This window comes from Phyllostomus hastatus, unplaced genomic scaffold (assembly GCF_019186645.2).
Source record: "Phyllostomus hastatus isolate PE091 unplaced genomic scaffold, TTU_PhHast_1.1 phas_scaffold_501, whole genome shotgun sequence".
Taxonomy (NCBI): Eukaryota; Metazoa; Chordata; class Mammalia; order Chiroptera; family Phyllostomidae; genus Phyllostomus; species Phyllostomus hastatus.
This window is the reverse complement of record NW_025334033.1, coordinates 18,066,762-18,088,488: the sequence shown is the minus strand read 5'-3', so window position 1 is coordinate 18,088,488 and position 21,727 is coordinate 18,066,762. Positions and strand designations below refer to the sequence as shown.

General features: G+C 41.0%; 1 pseudogene; it reads left to right on the top strand.

Annotated features, from left to right (window-relative positions):
• The first annotated feature begins 4,249 nt into the window (after positions 1–4,249).
• LOC123808726 lies at positions 4,250–21,422 on the top strand (annotated as a pseudogene).
• Positions 21,423–21,727: the final 305 nt, after the last annotated feature.

The window sequence follows — 21,727 nt, the reverse complement described above, 5'->3', positions numbered from 1 at the left end:
TTAGTTTTTCTTCTGTTTGTTCACTTATTTTTTTAAATTTTTCATTACAGTTTACATTCAAATTTTTTTTTTTAGTTTCAGGTGTACAACACAGTGGTTAGACAATCATATACTTTACAAAGTGTCACTTGTTTCTGAATTTATTGATGACAGCCATTCTGACAGGTGTGAGGTGATATCTCATTGTGGTTTTAATTTGTATTTCTCTGACTAGTGACATTGAGCATCTTTTCATATGTCTGTTGGCCATCTGTGTGTCCTCTTTGGAGAAATGTCTATTCATGTCCTGTGCCCATTTTTTAATTGGATTGTTTTTTTTTCTTCTTTGTGTTTGTGTCCAGTTATCTGAGGTGTCTGTAAATTTGGATATTAACCAATTATAGGATATATCATTGGAGAATATATTCTATTCAGAGGTTGTCTTTTCATTTGTTAATGGTTTCCTTTTCCATGCATAAACTTTTTAGTTTGATATAGTCCCATTTTCTTTTTTCTTTTGTTTCTCTTGCCTGAAGAGAGATACCAGAAAAAATATCGCCACAAGAAATGTCACAGATTTTACTGACTATCATGTTTATTTTTCCTACAAGTTTTATGGCTTTGAGTTTAACACTTATATCTTTAATCCTTATGGAGTTTATTCTTGTATATGGTATAAGAGGGTGGTCTAGTCTCATTTTCTTTGCATGTCTCTGTCCAATTAAAGATAGTAAAGACTATCTTTACCCCACTGTATGTTCTTACCTCCTTTGTCAAATATTAATTGACCATATAGATGTGAGTTTATTTCTGGGTTCTCTATTTTACTCCATTGGTCTATATGTCTGTTTTTATGCTGGTATCATACTGTTTTTGATTACTATATCTTTGTATTATAGTTTAACATCAGGTAGTGTGATACCTCCAACTTTTTCTCAGGACTGCTGTGACTATTTGGGATCTTTTGTGGTTCCATGTAAATTTTTGGAATATTTCTTCTAGCTCTCTGAAAAAAAGCCATTAGTGTTTTGTTAGGGATTGCATTGAATCCATAGATTGCTTAGAGTAGTTTGGGTATCTTAATGATGTAAATTATTCCTATCCATGAGCACAGTATATATATTACCATTCATTTGTATCTTCTTGAATTCCTTTCTTCAGTATCTTATAATTTCCAAGTACAGGTCTTTTATATTCTTGGTTAAATTTATTCCTAGGTATTTTTCTACACAATTGTAAATGGAACTGTTTTCTTAGTTACCCTTTCTGATAGTTCATTATTGGTGTATAAAAATGCAACTGATTTCTGGATAATTATTTGTATTCAGCTACATTACTGAATTGATTTATTCTACTAGTTTTTTTTTTTGGTGGAATCTTTAGGGTTCTCTATATACAGTATCATGTTGTCTGCAGATAATAGTTTTACTTTTTCCTTTCCAATTTGGATGCCTTTTATTTCTTCTTGTCTGATTGCTGTGGCTAGGACTTCTAGTACTGTGCTGAATAAGAGTGGTGAAAGCGGACATCTCCATCTTGTTCCCAGCCTTAAGGGAAACACTTTGTTTTTCCCTTTTGAGTATGATGTTAGCTGTGAATTTGTCAAAAATGGCCTTCATTATGTTCTCTCTATTACCACTTTGCTGAGAGTTTTTATCATAAATGGGTACTGGATTTTGTCAAATGTTTTTTCTGCAACTATTGATAAGGGTTTTTTTTTAATTTTTAGTTTTTCATTTATTTTTAGGCAGGGGGGAAGGGAGGGAAAAAGAGAGGCAGAGAAACATTAATGTGTGGTTGCTTCTAGTGCGCCCCCTACAGTAGACCTGTCTCACTATCCAGGCATATGTCCTGATTGGGAATCAAACCAACAACCCTTTGGTTCACAGGCTGGTGCTCAATCCACCGAGCCACACCAGCCATGGCTCCTATTGATATGATTTTTATCTGTCATTTTGTTTATGTGGTATATAACAGTTTATTTGTGGATATTGTACCAACTTTGCATCCCATGATAAATCCCACATGACCATGGCATATGATATTTTCAATGTGTTTCTGAATTCAGTTTGTTAATATTTTGTTAAGGATTTTTTAAATGATTTTATTTATTTTTAGAGAGAGGGGAAGAGGAGGGAGAAAGAGAGGGAGAGAGAGAGGGAGAGAAACATGCATGTGTGGTTGCCTCTCGCACACCTCCTACTGGGGACCTGGCCTGCAACTCAGGCATGTGCCCAGGGAATTGAACTGGCAACCAACCCTTTGGTTCACAGGCTAGCACTCAATCCACTGAGCCACACCAGCCATGGCTTGTTGAGGATTTTTGTATCTGTTAATCAGGGATATTGGCCTATAACTTTTTCTTCTTCATAGTGTCTTTATCTGGTTTTGGAATTAGGATAATGCTGGTGTCATAAAATGAGTTTGGGAGTCTTTCCTCCTCTTGAATTTTTTGGAATACTTTGAGGATAGGTGTTCTTTTTGAACATTTGGTAAAATTTACCTCTAAAGCCATCCAGTCCAGGACTTTTGTTTACTGGGAGTTTTTTCATTACTCTTTCGATTTTTGTTAGTTGTAATCAGTCTATTCAGATTTTGTTTCTTCCTGATTCAGTTTTGTTTCTTCCTGATTGTATGTTTCTAGTTTTTGTTCATTTATTTTAGATTATCCAATTTGTTGTCACATAGTTGTTTGTAATCTTACCCTTTGTATTTTTGTTTTGTATTTTTGTGATGTCAGTTGTTACTTCTCTTTCATTTATGATTTTATTTATTTGAGCCTCCCTCTTTTTTTAGACTTTTCTTCTAAAGATTTCATTTATTTTTAGAGAGAGGGGAAAAGAGGGAGAAAGAGAGGGAGAGAAACATCAATGTGTGGTTGCTTCTCACATGCCCCCCCACTCCACACTGGGGACCTGGCCTGCAACCCAGGCATGTGCCCTGACTGGAAATTGAACCCATGACCCTTTTGTTCACAGGCCAGTGCTCAATCCACTGAGCCACACCAGCCAGGGCTCTCTTTTTTTCTTCATGAGTCTGGTTAAAGGTTTGTCTGTCTTCTTTATCTTTTCAAAGAACCAGCTCTTGTTTTCATTAATCTTTTGTATTATTTTTTTAGACTCTATTTTATTTTCAGTCTGATCTTTATTATTTCCTTTCTTCTACTCTCTTTGGGCTTTGTTGCTCTTTTTCTAGTTCCTTAAAGTGTAAGTTCAGATTGTGTATTTGAGATTTTTGTTTCTTGAGGTAGGCCTATATTGCCTGTAGTCCCTCTTAGGACTGCTTTGGCTGCATTCCATAGACTTTGGGATCTTGTGTTTTCATTTTAATTTGTCTCAAGATATATTTTAATTTCTTCCTTGATCTCACTGGTAAGCCATTCATTGTTTAGTAGCATGTTATTTAGCCTCCATGAGTTTGTGTGTTTTTCAGTTTTTTTCTTGTCATTGCTTTTCAGTTTCACACCATTGTAGTCAGAGAAGATGCCTGTTATAATTCCAGTCTTCTTAAATTTATTGAGACTCATTTTGTGTCCTAACATGTGCTCTCTCCTGAAAAATGTTTCATGTGTACTTGAAAGGAATGTGTGTTCTGTTGCTTTGGAGTGAATTGCTCTGAAAATATCAACTAAATCCATCTGATCTAATGTGTCATTTAAGGCTTCTTTTTTCTTGTTTATTTTCTGCCCAGAAGATCTATTCATTGATGTCAATGGGATGTTAAAATCCCTTAGTGTGACTATATTACTGTTCATCTCTCCCTCTATGTCCATCAAGATTTGCTTTATGTATTTCAGTGCTCCTGTTTTGGGTGCATAAGTGTTTACAAGGGTTATCTCTCATTAGATCTGTTTATTGTTATGTAATGTCTGTCCTTGTCTCTTATTGTATAGCCTTTGTTTTAAGGTCTATTTCATCTAATAAGTATTGCTACCCCAGCTTTTGTTTTGTTTCATTTGCATGAAATATGTGTTTCCATCCCTTTATTTTTCGTCTGTATATGTCTTTCTGAGGTGGGCCACTTGCAGATGACATATATATGGGTCTAGTTTTCTTTTCCATTCAGCTACTCTGTCTTTTGATTGGAGCATTTAAGCTATTTACATTTAAAATTATTATTGAGGTAAAATGCTCTAAAGATATCAATTAAGTCCATCTGATCTAGTGTGTTATTAAGGACAGCATTTCCTTGTTGATTTTCTATCTGGAAAACCTATTCCATACGTGCCATTTTTCAGTTGCCTTTAGCTCAACATAATCAATACACCAACATGGCATATTTCAGGGTGACATGTTCTGATCCCTGTCAGTGGTTACCAGTGCACACTTTCACTCTCCAGCCAGCCAGAGTGTCCATTCATGTCCATCTGTCCTTTCTGAGCCTGTGTAGACTCAGCCAAGCTTACCACACCTGAGAAGTGGTTCTGTGGAGTGGGGTGTCCACCAGGGCTGCCAGCATCCAAGGTCTGCTTCAGCCACATCTCTGTAACTGATGCTATTAGAACAGGCCTTGGACCAAATGGAATGGATAAAATGACTCAAGGTGGAAAAGGGGATGTGACCATTCGTTACAAATGATGGTGCTATCATTCTGAAACACATGCAGGTGTTACCTCTGGCACCCAGTGGAGCTAAGGCTCAAGATGAAGCAGCTCAAGGTGGCAGTACATCAGCGGTCATTGTCACTGGCTCTCTTAGATTCCTATATCAAGCCTTTTCAGAAAGGGATTCATCCAACCATCATTTCCAAGTCATTCTAGAAGAATTTATATCCTCCTTGACCTTTGGAATGAGTGATAGAGAAGCTTTGTTAACTCAGAGGTTATCTCTCAATAGTCAAGTCTGCTTTCTCCTATGAGTGTAAACTCCATGAGGAACCTGACCCAGCCACAGTCACTGGTGTAGATCTTGGTGATATCAAAATAGTTAAACTATGTGGAACAGCTGATGACTATGAGTTGGTAGAAGGGCTGGTTCTCACCTGAAAGGTGGCAAATTCTGACATAACCTGAGTTGAAAAGACTAAGGTTGGGCTTTTTCAGTATTGCTTACCTGCTCCCATAACAGATATGGACAATCAAATAGTAGCTTCTGGCTATGTCCAGATGGGCTACGTGCTTCAACAGGAGAGAGCCCATATTCTAAATGTAGTGAGACAGATTTCAAAAACAGGATGTAATGTTCTCGTAGAGAAGGCTATTCTAAAGAGATGCTCTTGGTGACCTTGATTACATTTCCTGAGAAAAAAGACTGTGGTAGTTAAGGATAGTGAAAGAGAAGACATTGAAGCCATTTGTAAGGCAATTGAAACTGTCAAAAACCAAACTGTGCACACTGAATAAAACAGAGTGATGAGTTTATTGCAAAGCTTTCAATCTGTAAGCCTGGAGACTCAAGGCTACTGAAACAATGAATTTCAAGTTGCTCACAGACTAAGGGATTTTTGTGGGGTAAATGCTGACTGGTTGCTTAGGGGTCATCTTCCCTGTTTGGATCAGGGTAGCTGAGTCATGGGAACAATGAAGTCCAGAGATGGCGTGAACAGAATTGGTATTTGAAGGTTGGCTGGTGCCCTATGCTGATTTCTGAGAAGAGCTGTAAATTACTGTAAAGATAGGTTAATCTTTCTTTATGAGCCTGTGTGGACTGTCTCTGTTTTGTCCTTGACATAAGTGACTCCATTTTTGTTTGGTTCTATAGAACCAAACCAGTTGTTAATACTGAATCACTGCTGAGATGCTGGGTTTGGCTCGTTTAAGTGAGGTCAGCTTAAATGGTTCTGGCAAACTGCTCAAGACTACAGGCTGTGCAAGCCCTGGAAATACAGTTACAGTTGTTCATGGTTCTAATAAATTGGTGATTAAGAAGCTCCATTCATGGTGCTCTATGTTTATTCACTGGTTAGTGAAGCAGAGAGCTCTTATTCTAAGTGGTGATCCAGAAGTGGAGTTGGCCCTCTGGTTAATTGAATATTCATGAATATGGGGTGGTATGGAATCCTACTGCATTGGTGCCTTTGCCAGTGTTACAGACGTCATTCCATCTACCCTAGATGAAACTACTGGCCTAAGTCCCATTTTTTCAGTAACAGTGCTAAGAAACCAGATGTCCAGCGCTGGCTGGTGTGGCTTAATGTATTGAGCGCTAGCCTGGGAACCAAAGAGTCATAGGTTCAATTCCCAGTCGGGGCATATGCTGGGTTGGGAGCCAGGTCCCCATTTGGAGGCATGTGAAGTGACTGATCAATGTGTTTTGCACATTGATGTTTCTCTACCTCTCTTTCTCCTTCCCTTCCCCTCTCTCTAAAAGTAAATATGTAAAGCCTTAAAAAAAAAAGTTTGTCCGAAGAGGAAAAAAAACATAGACACTAACATCCCAAAGGGTGGTATTTCCAACCTTTTGGAAGAAATGAATGTCGAGCCTTTGTTAGTTTCAGTCAGGGAACTGACTCTAGCAACTGAACCCGCCCCGAGTGTCAGCAAACGGTGTGGGAAACCCTCAGTGACCTGGACGGCACTGACTGGCTGGCTCCAGCAGGGACGCCCACAGCGAGGCTGGAGTCGAGGGCCCCCTGGGTGCTCCTTGTTGTCTGGCAGATTGTTTCCTGCATGGATTCCTGGGCTCGGGCTTCCATTTGGCATTTGCTTAAAATTGTATTGACACAATGTAGTGAAAATATTAAATATTTGGTTTCAAAAAATGGTGTCTCTCCAGGCCTTCCTGGTCATTATTATGCTTGCATTTTATGAAACATCTCAACCTAGAACCTGCTTTCTTGACTCACCCGAGGTGCCGTTTCTCTTAAGAACATTCAGATCCTGCATGGCTGTTCTGACAGAATAAACTGAATTCTCCTTTCACTGCTGGGTATTTTAGGGTGTTTCTCCCTTTACAGGCTATTGGAAACAATGTTCGTGGAGGGTTGTTTTGTAGCCCCACACCCATGTGTGATTATGCCTGTAGGAAGGATCCCTAGAAAAGCCGGAGACTCTGAGGCACAGTTTGTGTTAAAATTTGGCCACTTTCAATTTATTACTCAAAATAGGTTCTGCCAATCCAAACTTCACCCATGTAAGGAAATGCTTAGCTTTTCACACATTTTGCCAGCATTAATTCATCCCAAATTTTTGCCGTTATGGCTTTGGAATCTTGAGTCTTCTTTAGAATGTCATCCTTGCCCTAAGATTATAAGGAAAAGCATTCTATGTCCTCGGTCACTGATCCATTCTGGAATTTTTTTTTAAGATTTCATTTATTATTAGAGAGAGGAAGCGGGGAGAAAGAGAGAGAAACATCAATGTGCGGTTGCCTCTGACATGGCCCCCACTGGGGACCTGGCCCGCAACCCAGGCATGTGCCCTGACTGGGAATCGAACCTGCAACCCTTTGGTTCGCAGCCCACGCTCAATCCACTGAGCTACACCAGCCAGGGCTCTGGAATTTTTTTAATGTTATATGAAGTAGGACTCATTTCTTCTAAAAGTAGAGTTGGGGTAGGTATTTCTCCTCCCAATTTGAGTGTATTTTCTATCAGGGGTGCCCAACATATGGCCCATGAGCTGGCTGCATTTAAAGCCTTTTTTTTGCTCATCAGTTTTCATTAGTGTTTGTGTGCTTCACGTGTGGCCCAAGACAACTCTTTCTTCCATTGTGATGCTGACAGGTTGGGCACCTGATTTATCTTTCCCTCTACTAATAGCACTTTGTCTCAATTTCTATCTGTTTATGGTTATGTTTGAATATCTGGTGGTAAAAATCTAATCTCCTCCCCCACTGCTGTTTTAAAAAAAAAATTCTCAGCTGTTTGTGAATGTTTAAAGTAAATTCTAAAGAAGCCATTAAGTTGATATTGCTTTAGGATTTTGATTAGAATGGGACTGTACAACAGACTGGTTGGAAGAAGCAAAACCTTCACAACACGGCGTCATCTCCTCTGAGAACACAGACCCCCGCTGCGCTTATATAGCGCTCATGGTTTTCATCTTACAGGTCCTATGTTGTTGTCCGGTGGGTTCCAGCTCTTTGGGTTCCGTTGCTATTGGGAATGGAATCCGGAGAGGCTGTTTTGCCTTCCCAGAAGCCATTTCTCCTGATACCCCCATTTTCTTATGAGAAACTACCCCTCCTTTGTTTTTTGACCACCTGGTTCTGGTGGGGTTGACTTCTCCCCCTTTGCCCCACCCCGGGATCGGACACATGACCCAGACCTGGCCTGACAGGGCCCATCCCTAAGTGAAGGGGTCCCCGATTCCAGGATTTCTGTAGACACTGCCAGGTGAGAAACTTGCTCTGTGGGGGCATCTCCACGGCAGAGAGAGCCTGCTGGGAAGAGACCACCTCACAGAAGCCAGAGGTCAGAGATCTGGGGTGGGACAAGTGTGGAGAGGTCAGAGATCTGGGGTGGGACAAGTGTGGAGAGACAGTCTAGGTATCATTATGAAGTCACACAATGGACTGTGCCTAATGCTAGTTGGGACTGAAATTTCCTTTTCTACTTAACCTGATTTTTGTTGCAAGTGAAACTCGCTTCATATCTGAGTCAGAGAACCACCTTTCCCTGTTACATTTATTACTTGGTTATAGGCTGCCATAAAAAGAAATTTAACAGAATTTCAGATCTATTTCCGAACTCCGATCAGTTCTAACATTTCTTTCCCAACAGTTACATCTCACTTTTTCTTGGCTAACTGTATAGATAAATGAATGGTAGTGATAGGTGTATTCAGTCCATCAGGAATTCCTTCGATTTCTGGTCTATTGATGGCCTTTTCTTTGAGCAATTTTTTAAAATCACTTTAGCATTTTAGGAGGGAGGACTTGTGGAGCCTTTGCTCAGACTACAGCTTATCCTAGAATTTCTCAGGTTTTGGAGTAAAGTAAGGACACACCTATGTTAATCCTCTGCGGCAAGGAAACAGTACGCTAAAGGAGAGCCGTGCTGACGGTGCCAGCAATGCGGCTTCCCCGTTTTGGGGAGTGTTGTTGACCTGGATATCCAGCCACAAGAGGAAGAAATACTTTCCCATGTGGTAAGCTTGTCACTGTTTTCAGCATGTGGATGCTGGTTCCACAAGCTAAGCATTCCGTGCTCCTGAGAGGAAGACGACAAACACGGCGCAGCGCCAACTGATGCGATAGTTCAGGGAAGCTTGGAAGGCCGGGTCCAAGTACATTTTCTAGTTATTCCTACCCAGGGCCTGTAGAGCACTGGGTCCCTCAGGTTTGTGCCTCCTAGCCTCTCCCTCCCTCGTCTACTGGAACTGATATGTTTGCTACTATCTTCTCAGGGTTGGTTGGTTGGTTGGTTGGTTGCATTTTTAGCTTCTAGCTGGTCACTTTAGATAAATGTTGTTTGCTTCAAGTTCACACATTTTTTCCCAGTTGTACTTTCCCTATAAACTTGGAGTCCTTTTGGACTCCCCGCCCCTTCCCTACACACACCCAGCCTCCCTGTTGCTTTTTGCCACCCACACCGCCATCGCTTCCAGGATGGATCCTTTTCCTCTGCTAACGAGCCTGTTCTCCACTTTTGCTCTAGAAGCCCTTCCCTGCCCCATATTCCTTTATTACCTTAAAAACTTCTTTGACCACTTTTCACCCTTAGAGACACCAAATCCTGCAACTCTGCTACCCAGCGTAACTAGTAAAATATTTCTCGGCACTGTATCCTTGTTGAAAAACTTTTATTTTGTATATTTAATTACAGTTGACATAATATTATGCATTTCAGGTGTACAACATAGTGACTAAATCTTTCTTTACCTTACAAGTGATTACCCTGGTAAGTCTAGTATTCATCTGACACCATAGTTATTGCAATATTATTGACTATATTCCCTGTAGGAGACTGTTCTGCATGGCGTGGGACCAGCTCCCACTCGGAGATGCACAGGACCCACGCCCACTGAAAGGTTCTCCTGTGGGAAATCAGGCCTGCAATGTGCCTAGGCCTCTTTGAATCTTGCTCTTGCCAAAAAACTCCCTCACCCTGAATTAAGGACACTTACTGCTTAGTAACTTCCTAAAATCCATGCTAAACCTTCCAAGGATGAGTGTAACCAGTTCAACCACTTTTGCCTTTTCATTTGCAAATATCCCTCTTCTGTGATGTAATTTGCAGCATTGGCTCCTTTATTTTCTGTAAAAGGTAACCACCTAAAGCGAACTGTGCATAGTAAATGAGGACCATCATGTAATGTGCTGAGAAACCCAATAAAGGCCTGTCACTGCAAGGGCCAAGGCTTTTGCTCCCCTTGAGAGAAAAGCCATGCTGTCCCTTTTCCTCCATCGGACTTGGTAGTGTGTGTGAATGTCTCATTTCATCCATAATGACGTGGACAGTGAGGGCCGGTGTCTGCATCAATTCCCTATGCTGTACTTGACATTCCCTTGACTTTTAAAAAAAAATTTTTAAGATTTTTTTTTATTTATTTATTTTTAGAAAGGGAAGGGAGTGAGAAAGAGAGAGAAACATCAATGTGCGGTTGCTGGGGGCCGTGGCCTGCAACCCAGGCATGTGCCCTAACTGGGAATCGAACCTGGATGCTTTGGTTCGCAGCCCGAGCTCAATCCACTGAGCTACGCCAGCCAGGGCTTTCCCTTGAATTTTTAAACTGGCAATTCATACATCTTAATCTCTTTCCTTTTTTACCCACCCCCCAAGCCTCCTCCTATCAGGCAACCATCAATGTGTTCTCTGTATCTGTGAGTTTATTTTGTTCATTTAATTTTTAGATTCCACATCTAAGCAAAATCATGCTATTTGTATTTCTCTGACTCATTTCACTTGGCATAATCCCCTCTAGATCTATCTATGTTGTTGCAAATGGTAAGATTTCATTCTGTTTTACGGCTGAATAAATATATGTACCACATCTTCTTTATCCATTTGTCTATCAATGGACACACTTAGGTTGCTTCCATATCTTGGTTACTGTAAATAATGCTGCAATGAACATAGGGATGCTTATGCGTTTTGAATTGGTGCTTGGGGTTTCTTCAGATAAACACCCAGAAGTGGAATTGCCAGATGATGTGGTAGTTTTATTTTTAATTTTTTGAGGAACATTCATATTGTTTTCCAGTGGCTGCACCAATTTACATTCCCATTAACAGTGTACAGGATTTCCCTTTTCTCCACATCATCTCCAACACTTGTTATTTGAATTTTCATGCTAGCCATTCTGATAGGTATGAGGTGGAATATCATTGTGGTTTTGATTTGCATTTCCCTGATGATTACTGGTGTGAAGCATGTTTTCATGGTTATTGGGCATCTGTATGTCCTTTTTAGACAAATGCCTATTTAGGTCCTTTGCCCATTTTTTAATTGCATTATTTGGCGGGGGGGGGGGGGTTCATTTTTGTTGGATGCATTAGCAAATACTTTCTCCCATTCAGTAAGTTGTCTTTAAGTTTTGTTGATGATTTTCTTTTCTGTGCAAAAACCCTTTAGTTTAATGTAGTCCCATTTATGTATTTTTTCCTTTGTTTCCCTTGCTTGAGGAGACACTCCAAAAAAAAATATTACTAAGGGCCATGTCAGAGACTTTACTGCCTATGTTTTCTTCTAAGAGCTTTATGGTTTTATGTCTTAAATTAAAGTCTTTAATACATTTTGAGTCTTTTCTTGTATGTGGTGTAAGAAAGTGATTCATTTTCATTTTTTTTGTATGTGTCTGTCCAATTTCCCAGCAATATCGAAGAGACCCTTTACCCCATTGTATATTCTTGCCTCATTTGTCATAGATTAATTGACCATATAATATGGATTTATTTCCAGGCTCTCTATTGTTTCATTGATCTATATATTTTTATACCATGCTGTTTTGATTACTGTAGCCTTACTAAAGTTTGATATCAGATAGCATGATCCCTCCAATTTTATTCTTCTTGCTCAAGATTGCATTAGCTATTCAGGGTCTTTGGTGATTCCATATAAATTTAGGATTACTTTAGTTGTGTGAAAAATGCCATTGGTATTTTTTTAACTTTTTTTATTGTTGTCCAAGTCTAGTTGTCTCCATTTTCCCCCCACCCCCCCCCACACCCCAGCCATCCCCACTTCCAATTGGTGTTTTGATAGGCATTGGGTTGAATTCATGAGTGTGGTATAACCTTCCATTTATTTATATCTTCAATTTCTTCAATGTTTTATAGTTTTCCAAGTACAGGTCTTTTACCTCCTTGGTTAAATTTATTCCTAGGTATTCTCTTTGATGCAATTGTAAATAGGATTGTTAATTTCTCTGATAGTTTGTTATTGATAGTTTGTATACTGCCACTTTACTAAATTTATTTATTCTAATAGTGGGGTTTTTTGGTGGATTTTTTAGGGTTCTCTCTACATAGTATCATGTCATCTGCAAATAAGGACAGTTTTAACCTCTCCCTTTCCAATTCTTATGCCTTTTATTTCCTTTTTCACCTTGGTAACAAGTCATTTCAGCCATTAAAAGTGCTCAGATTTGGGGGGGGGGGAATCTAAGCACTTTTTTACCGACCCCCCAAGTCCCCTCCTATCAGGCAACCATCAAGGTGTTCTCTGTATCTGTGAGTTTATTTTGTTCATTTAATTTTTAGATTCCACATCTAAGCAAAATTCTTATGCCCTTGAGATGGCAGCAAAGGAGGGCACTAAACTCACCCTCTCCCACAAACAACTGTTGTTCAGTGTAGTAAAGTAACCATGTTGCCCTAGCCACAGAAATTAGACTAAAATAATAATAAAAGGCATCCAAATTGGAAAGGAAGTAAAACTGTCACTATGTGCATCTGACAGGATACTATGTATTTAAAAAAATCCTCCAGACTCTACAAAAAAATTATTAGAATAAACCCAGTGAAGTTGAATGATATACAATTAATATACAGAAACTCATTACAATTCATTGTGTTTCTATACACTAATAATAATCAGAAGGAGAAAATAAGAAAACAATCCTATTTATAATTGCATCAAAAAGAATAAAATACATAGGAATAAATTTAACCAAGAAAGTGAAAGACCTGTACTCTGAAACTATCAGACATTGAAGAAAAATTGAAGAACACACAAATAAATGGAAGGATATACCATGCTCATGGATTGCAAGGATTAATATCATTAAATTGTCTATACTACCAATGCACTCTCAGTGTAGTTCTTATCAAAATACCAACGGCACCCTGGCTGGGTGTAGTTCAGTGGATTAAGTGCAAGCCTTTGAACCAAAGGATTGCCGGTTCAATTCCCAGTCAGGGCACATGTCTGGATTGCGGGTCTGGTCCCCACTTTGGGGCACACAAGAGGCAACCACACATTGATGTTTCTCTCCCTCTCTTTCTCCTTCCCTTCCCCTCTCTAAAAATAAATAAAATCTTTTTAAAAAGTACCAATGGCATTCTTCTCAGAACTAAAATAATCCAAAAACTTATTTGGAACCACAAAAGACCCCAAATAGGGAAAGCAAACTTGAGAAAGAAGAACACAATTGGAGGTATCATGCTCCCTAACTTCAAACTATATACTACAAAACTATAAAAATCAAAATTGTATAGTGCAGGCACAATGACATATACATAGATCAATGGAACAGAATAGAGAACTCTGGAATAAACTCTTGCTTATACAGCCAGTTAATTTATGACAAAGGAGGCATGAAAATACAGTGAGATAAAGACTGTCTCTTTAATCAGTAGTGTTGGGAAACTGGACAGCTACATGTAAAAGAATGAAACTGGAACACTCTTATCATACAGAAAAGTTCATTCAAAATGGATTGAAGACTTAAGTGTAAGGCCTGAAACCATAAGTCTCCTAAAAGAAAACATAGGCAGTGAACTCTTTGATGTTGCTCTTGGCAATATCTGTTTGCATCTGTCTCCTCAGGCAAGGCAACCAAAGAAAAAATAAACAAGCGGGGCTATATCAGACAAAAAAGCTTCTACACAATGAAGAAAATCATCAACAAAACTGAATGAGAACCTACTGAATGGGAGAAGATATTTGCAGATGACATATACAATAAGGGTTAATACCCAAATATATAAGGAACTCATACAACTCAACATCACCAAAAATCCAATTGAAATTTGCAGAGGCAATGAATAGACATTTCTCTAAAAAAGACAGAGATGCTCTACATCACTAATCATCAGAGAATGCAAATCAAATCTGTAGTGAGATAATCACCGTACCTGTCGGAATGGCTAGTATCAAAGTCAGCAAATAACAAGTGTTGACAAGTATGTGAAGAAAAGGTACCTCTTGCACACTATTGAGATTGTAAATTGGTGCGGCCACTATGGAAAACAGTATGAAAAATTTCCAAATAATTAAAAATAGAATGGCCAATACTACACAGCAATTCCACTTCTGGGTATTTATTTGAAGAAATCCAAAACACTAATACAAAAAGATGTACGTACCCCCGTGTTCACTGCAGCATTATATACCATAGCCAGGACAAGAAGCAACTGAGTTGTCTATCAATAATGAATGGATAAAGATGTGACTCATACATATAATAAATACAATGGAATATTACTCAGCAATAAAAATAATGAAATTTTGCCATTTGTGATAGTGTGGATGGATGTACAGGATATTATGCTAAGTGAGTAAGTCAGAAATACAAATACTTTATGATTTCACTTGTATAAGGAAAAAAAAAACAAAAAAAACAAACCAGACTCATAGAAGCAGAACAAGCTGATGATTATGGGGAGGGGGTGGGGGGAGTTGGGAGAATAAGTGGAAAAGGTAAAGGAATAGGAGGTGCAAATTTCCTGTTACAAAATAAATAAGCCACAGAGAGGTAGTGTACACCACAGGAAATATAGCCAACAATATTTAACCACTATGTATGGTGATAGATGGTTATTAGATTTAGTGTGGTGATCACATCATAAGGTATATAAATATTGAATCACTATATTATATACCTGAAATATTGTATGCCAACTATACTTTAGTAAAAAATGTTTAAATACAAAAATCTGAGCATTTTATTTTTTTATATTTTGAGAGGCAATAAATGTAACTTTCAGACATGTTGAAATGACATAATCTTTAAGTCAGAAGCATAAAATCAAGTTTCCTTTCGGAGAGATGTACAGAGAGAGCGAACAGTGTTCATCCACTCCCTGACTACTCCTCCAGGTCATTGACCTTTAATGCCCAAATTCTCAGTTTCCTCATAGTGCTTGTGAAGTTAACACGAAGCTTCTATGAAAGTTACTAGCTCTTCTTAGTATTTCAAAATAGGAAGAATTTGGAATTTATTTTAAGGCTTTTGGGAAAACAGTTGTTAGCTATTTCTACATTTGTGCTGCAACAAACACACCAACTCCCCTAAGGAAATGGTTCTCCTTCACTCAAGTATCATCAGTGTGCCCCAACAGTGGACTGGACAGCGTGGCTAGTAGCAGTTTTAAAAAAACCAGTTGTCTTTTTTATGTATTTATTGGATATTTTACTTAGACTTCTAAATATTGAGGGCAAAATGCTTAAAGACATTGTTGCTGTAACCGGTACAGTTGTAAAGCTATTTGGCTGAAATTTCAATTTCATGGTTCTGTTACCTGCATCTTCATTTGCTCACTTTTCTGTACGAGAAGGCCACTGGCCAAGTCTGTGACAGTTTGAGCATGAAATAAATAATGATAGTAAGGGATTAGAACCTGTTGAATGAAGTTTTTTTAAAAAACATGAGTTCATGCTGATATAAACAACCAAGTGAAGAAGAGAAAGCCATTTCTCCAAGGAGACGTGGTTCTTTTTTGGCAGCAGATGGTACTAACATGCTGAATTGCATTTTAAGTTTTTACATCTGTATTCATCAGACTTTAAAATTTTGTATTTAGTTACCAAGACTAAGTTTAATGGGGTGAATGGAACAGCTTTCAGTCCTTTAGTGGCCTATCATTTTATCACAAAAATTACTTGAAATGTTGATAATAGGAAATCAACTAGTTAGTTATTCAAGGCTTTTAAGATATATTAGCATATAGTTTAATATGTATTGTGAAGATTTAAAATATAAGTAGTGTTCCCTTTCTTCCCAAACTCTATTGAAAAGACATTACAGTTTAATAATTAACAGTAATATTAGAAAATTGGGAGGGTGTCATCAGAAGTGTGGATTTCCAGATTTAATGCTAACGGGAACAGTTTGAAAGTGGAACCCAGCAGAGTCAAGGGAACTTCAACCCACTTGGGACAATAAAGAACACCTTCAAAAAAAAGTGGAAGTTTTTTTTCCACAGAAGTATGCAATAACAATGCCAAGATCAGAAGCAGCAAAGGAGGGCTCAGTCCCTGGAAACTGGCTGGGCATTCAAGAAAGAAGGAAGCACTGGGCCAGTTCCCCACCCGCAAATCCCTGGCTCTCACTTGTTTCTCCGCGGAGTAGGGCACAGTTACCGCCTCCTGAAAAGACTGGCAAGGGAGCCTCCCAGAGTGAGCAGCGGGGAGGGCTGGAGGTCACACCACCATAGCAGTGCCAAGGACCCTGCTGAGAGACCCCCAGCGGGTTCACTGGACCCCTTACCTAGGTGCTCTTCTGTATTCCGCTCCCACAATCATCTAAGAATTTCCTGGGTCCCCAAAATCATCTAATGTAGAGTTTCTTGGGCCACCAATATCACTGAAGGTAGACGTTTCCCACCCCTGACAATTGCCTAAAGTAGAGCTTCCTGACCTAAACAATCACCTAAAGTAGACAATCATATCCCCCAAAGTAAACTAAGGTAGACTGCTGGCCTCCATGATCAACTACAATAGACTATCCTGGTCCCCACCATCACCTGTGATCAAGTTTCCGGCCCCTACAACCACCTAAGGTAGAAATTCTGACCCTCCATAATCACGTAAGGTTGAGTTTCCAGGGCCCCCACAATCATCGAAGATCAAGATAATGGACCCCACGAACACCAAAGACAGTGTCCTAATCCTGCACAATCACCTATGGTAGTTTCCTGCCCCCCATCTTTAATCAACAAGGTCAAATTCCTGGCCCGCCAGGATCATTAAGAGTAGGCTGTCCCTGCCCCCAACAACCCTCTGAGGTAGAGCTTCCTGGCCCCCTTAATCGCATAAAGTCAAGTTTCCTGGGACCTCCCTAAGAGAGCTCGGTGAGTTTTCTGGCCCCACAATCATGTAAGGTAACGTTTCCTGGGTATTTACAATCATATAAGGTATAGTTTTTTGTCTTCCCATAATTCCTAAAGTAGAATTTCCAGGACCCCCACAATGAACTAAAGTAGACCATTCCTGGCCCACTATCTCCTAAGAGGCACTTCACTGGACTCCTGTAATCACTGCATTTCTTTCCTGTGTCCCTGCAGTTACCTTAGGTTGAGTTTTCTGAGCCCCAAGAGTCACCTAAAGTATAGTTCTCGAGCCATCGAACACATAAGGTAGTCTCTCCTGGTCCTGTAATATTCTAAGGTAGAATTCCCCCACAGCTGAGATTCATGAGCCCCCACAAACAACTGAGGTCAGGTATTCTAGGCCCCAAGTCACTTAAGGTGGCATTTCCAGGCATGCATCACACTAGGTAGTTTTTCAGGATCAAAATCACCTAAGATAGAGTTTCATGTACCCCCCCCCCCAAATCACAAAAGGTAGACTGTACAGTCCCCCACACCACAATCAACTAAAGTAAAAAACCTGGGCCTAAGGGTGAGTACCTGCCCCCGACAATCATGGTTTCCAACAATCACCCAAGGTCGAGATTCATGCACCCCACCATCACCTAAGGTAGAGTTTCCAGGTTTCCACAATCAACTAAGGCATAATTTTATGAGCTGACATTCACCTCAATATGAGTTTTCTGGGCCCAGCAATCACTTAAGGGTGAGATTCCTAGGTCCCCACAATCCTAAGGTAGAGTTTCCAGTGCCCCCAAATAACCTAAAGTAAATTTCCTGGACCCCACAATCAACTAAGTTAGGCTATTGTGCCCACACATTTATCTAGTATTGACCTCCTAGGCCCCTTCAATCTCCTAAGGTCAAGTTTCATGGTTCCTTATAATTGGGTCAAGTTTCCTTGGCCTCCATAACCACCTAAGGTGGCGTTTCCTGGGCCCACACATTCACCTGTTGTTCCCTATCCTGGCCTCCTACCATGAACTAAGTAGAGCTTCCTGTCTGCCCACAGTGACGTAAGGCAGAGATTTCTGGCTCTCCACCATCACTTTAGGTAGAGTCTCTGAGGCTCCTCAAACACCAAAAGAGTTTGCTGGACCCCCACAAGCACCTAAGTCAGAGTTTCCTGGGCCTTGACAACACAAAAAGAGTTTCCAAGGCCCTGAAATACCACAGGTAGAGTTTCCTGGGTCCCCTAGTCACCGAAGGTTGAGTTCCCTAGGCCTCAGGAAGTTTCTGAACTTGAAATTCTTGGGACTCCAAAATCCAGTAATTCAAATTCCTTGGATCCCCACATCACCTAAGCTAGAGTTTTCCAGACAATGGTAAACAGTCCTGTCCCCCCACAATCAATAAGTAGAGCTTTCTGCCCCCCACAACCACATACGTAGACATTCAGCCCCCTATAATCATCTAAGGATTAGTTTCTTGGGGCCCCATATCACCTAAGGTAGAGTTTCCTGCGTCTCTAGTCACAAAAAGTATAGTCTCCCAAACGCAACACTCACCTTAGAGTTTCCTGGGTCCCCAAATGACAAAGTCAAGTTACCTAGGACCCCTCAAACTCCTAAAATTGAGATTCTTTTGACCCACAATCTGACAAAGTCAATTCTCCTGGCCCCCAACCATCACCTAAGGAAGAGTTGCCGTGGCCTTCACAATAACCTAAGGTGGAAATACATGGACCTCCCCCCTCCATATCGCCTGAGGTGGATTTTCCTAGACCCCAACAGATACCTTAGTTTCAGTTTTATGGGCCCCCACTGTCACAGCTAAGATCAAGGTTCCTGGGCCCTGATAATCAGCTAAGGACTAGACTCATGGTCCCAAATAATCCCCTAAGGTTAAGTATCCCAGGCCTCCACTCTTGTAAAGTCCCATTTCCTGGCCCCCACATCTGCTAAGGTGGATTTTCCAGGCCTCATCTATCACCTAAGGCAGAGATTCCAAGCCCATGACAATAACCTAAGGTCTAGTTTCCCAGGACCCCACAATCACCTGAGGCCACGTTTCTTAACCCCAACATTCATGTAAGGTAGCATTTCCAAGCCCAACAATTACCTCACAAAGAGCTTCCTGGGCTACCCCGATCATGTACATGGTTTCCTGGCCCCACAAAAGCCACCAAGTGTAGTTTCCTGGCCCTCCAAAATTGCCTAAGGTAAAGATTCCTGGCCCCTCCACCATCACCTGAGGTACAGTCCTGACCCCCAACCAAATAATGCAGCATTGTACGGGCCTCCAGTCACCCGCGGGAGAGTGTTCCAGCCCCACTATCTCTTAAGATTCCATTTCCTGCGTTCCCTCCCTCTCCTAAGATCTAGATTCTTAGGAACCTGTAATGGTCTAAGCCAGGGTTTCCTGGGCCCATATGGTAGAGTTCCTTAGTCCCCATCCAATCATTTTAGGTATAATTTCCTGGGCCCCCACGATCACCTAAAGGAAAGTTTCCTCCACCCCCAGCTACCTAACTTGAAGTTTCCTAGGCCCACAAGCACCTAAAGTAGAATTTCCTACATCTCCACAAGCCCCTAATGCAGAATTTCCTGGCTCCCCACAAACAACTGAGATGGGCCATCCTACCTCTCCACATTTACCTAAGCTAGAATTTCCTGGCCCACACAATCACCTATAGTAGGCAGCCCTTGCCCCACCAACCAACCAAGTTAGACTGTCCTGTGGCCCCACATTCACCTAAGGTCTAGGTTGCTGGACCCCCTTAATCACTTAAGGATACATTTTCAGGGACCCCGCAATCACATAAAGATTCCTTGCCCCCTCCACCACCACCACACACACACAATCTTATTAATATATAGTTTTTAGGGCTTCCAAAATCTCCTAAGGAAGAGTTTCCTGGGCCTCCACAATCATACATGGTAGAGTTTCCTGGCCCCTAAGGAAGACTACCCCAGCACTCCACATTCTTTCAAGTTGACTTTCCCAGACCCCAAATCACCTAAGGTCTAGTCGCTAACACCCACAACACCTAATGGTCGAGATCTGTGTTCCATACAATAGCCTAAAACGAGTCACCTGGGCCCCCACATTCATCTGAGTTCAGGTTTCCTGGCCCAGTGATCACTGAGGAAGTATTCCTTACCTTCCCACAATAACTCCATACAGAGTTTCCCGGCCCCACAAAATAACCAAACATAGTTTCCTGGGCTCCCGCAATCACCTAATGCATGGTTTCCTGAGCCCGCACAGTCACCCAATGTAGACGACCCTAGCCCCCCATAGTCACATAAGATTGAGTTTCTTGAGACCCCACAATCAAATAAAGTAAAATTTCCTGGGTTTGCAATCACCTAGAGTAAACTCATCCCCCTCCCAAACAACTAAGGTCACAATCCTGGGTGCCCACAATCACCTAAATCCAAGGGTCCTGGTTTCCCACAAGCACCTAAGGGCAAATTTTCCAGGGCCCACACTCACCTAAGGTAGAGCCCTGGGCCCACACAATCACCTAGGTAAAACTTCCAGGTACCCCATGTCACATAAGGTAGAACTTCCCGAGCTCCCTGTGAGATATTAGAAAGTATACATATTGGTCTCTGCCCCCTGGTCCTGGTACAGAGCTCCTGAAATCCCTGCAGTTTCCTAAGTGGTAAGAGCACTAGGAGCACGTTTTGTTTTAATATTTGATCTTTAACACTGATTCCTAACCCAGGGCTCCTAAAACCCTTGTAATATCTTGGGTGACAGCAGTGTCTTTTGTTTTAGTGAAGTGCCCTTGGTAGGCTTCTGGGTGGATGGGCCCTCCACCCGAAGGAGCTAGCCTTTACCTGAACATTTTACAGGAATGCACATTATGTCTGGCTGGGAAGCACTTCCCCTCCTAGTGTTGTAAAACCAAAACTTGTTGCTGAAGTCCTAATAGAAGCTACAGCTAAGGAACATATAAAAGTCAAGGGAATTATGATAAAAGTTTGTAGGAGACTGGGTGCATTTAAGCAGGCTTTCCATGAAGCGGCTGCACCTCTTTTACCTGATCATGTTACGGCGGACACTGCAACTCACTGGGGACGCTTCTCCTACCTAACCTTGTAAGACAGAAGGCATATAAATCGCCCTCACAACAGCAACTGGACATGCTACACAGGACCCCGTAGACTGTCTAAGCCCACTCAGTGTAGAACAGAAGCTGGAGTGCTGGGAAGGAAAAAGTCTCGTGTGATAGACCTTTGTGGGCCGTTGGCCAGGGCCTTTGGCAAAGGCCTGTGTGTACCTCCCGGAGATGACTACTGGAACCTTGGACTAGAGAACTTCCGTTTGAAGGGCATTGACTGCATTGCTGACAGACATTGATTGAAGCTACCCTGATGATTGAAGGACATAAAATGATCTTAAAACCTGAAATACCCATAGTGTCTCGGGTAATATCACAGAAATGCTTTAAAGTTCATAATATGGCACAACAAAATGGTTTATAGAGAATCATGCTGCCTGGGAATGCAAGGAGGAGATACTCACAGGGAGCCTCTTTCCCCGCAGGGTGGATTCTGGAACTGGGTGCAGAGCTGCTGGGTTCTACTATCACGTGGGCTGTGCCCTGCACACAGCTCTCAGCTGAGCAACAGACAGTTGTCTGGTTTGCAGATGGCAGTTCCACA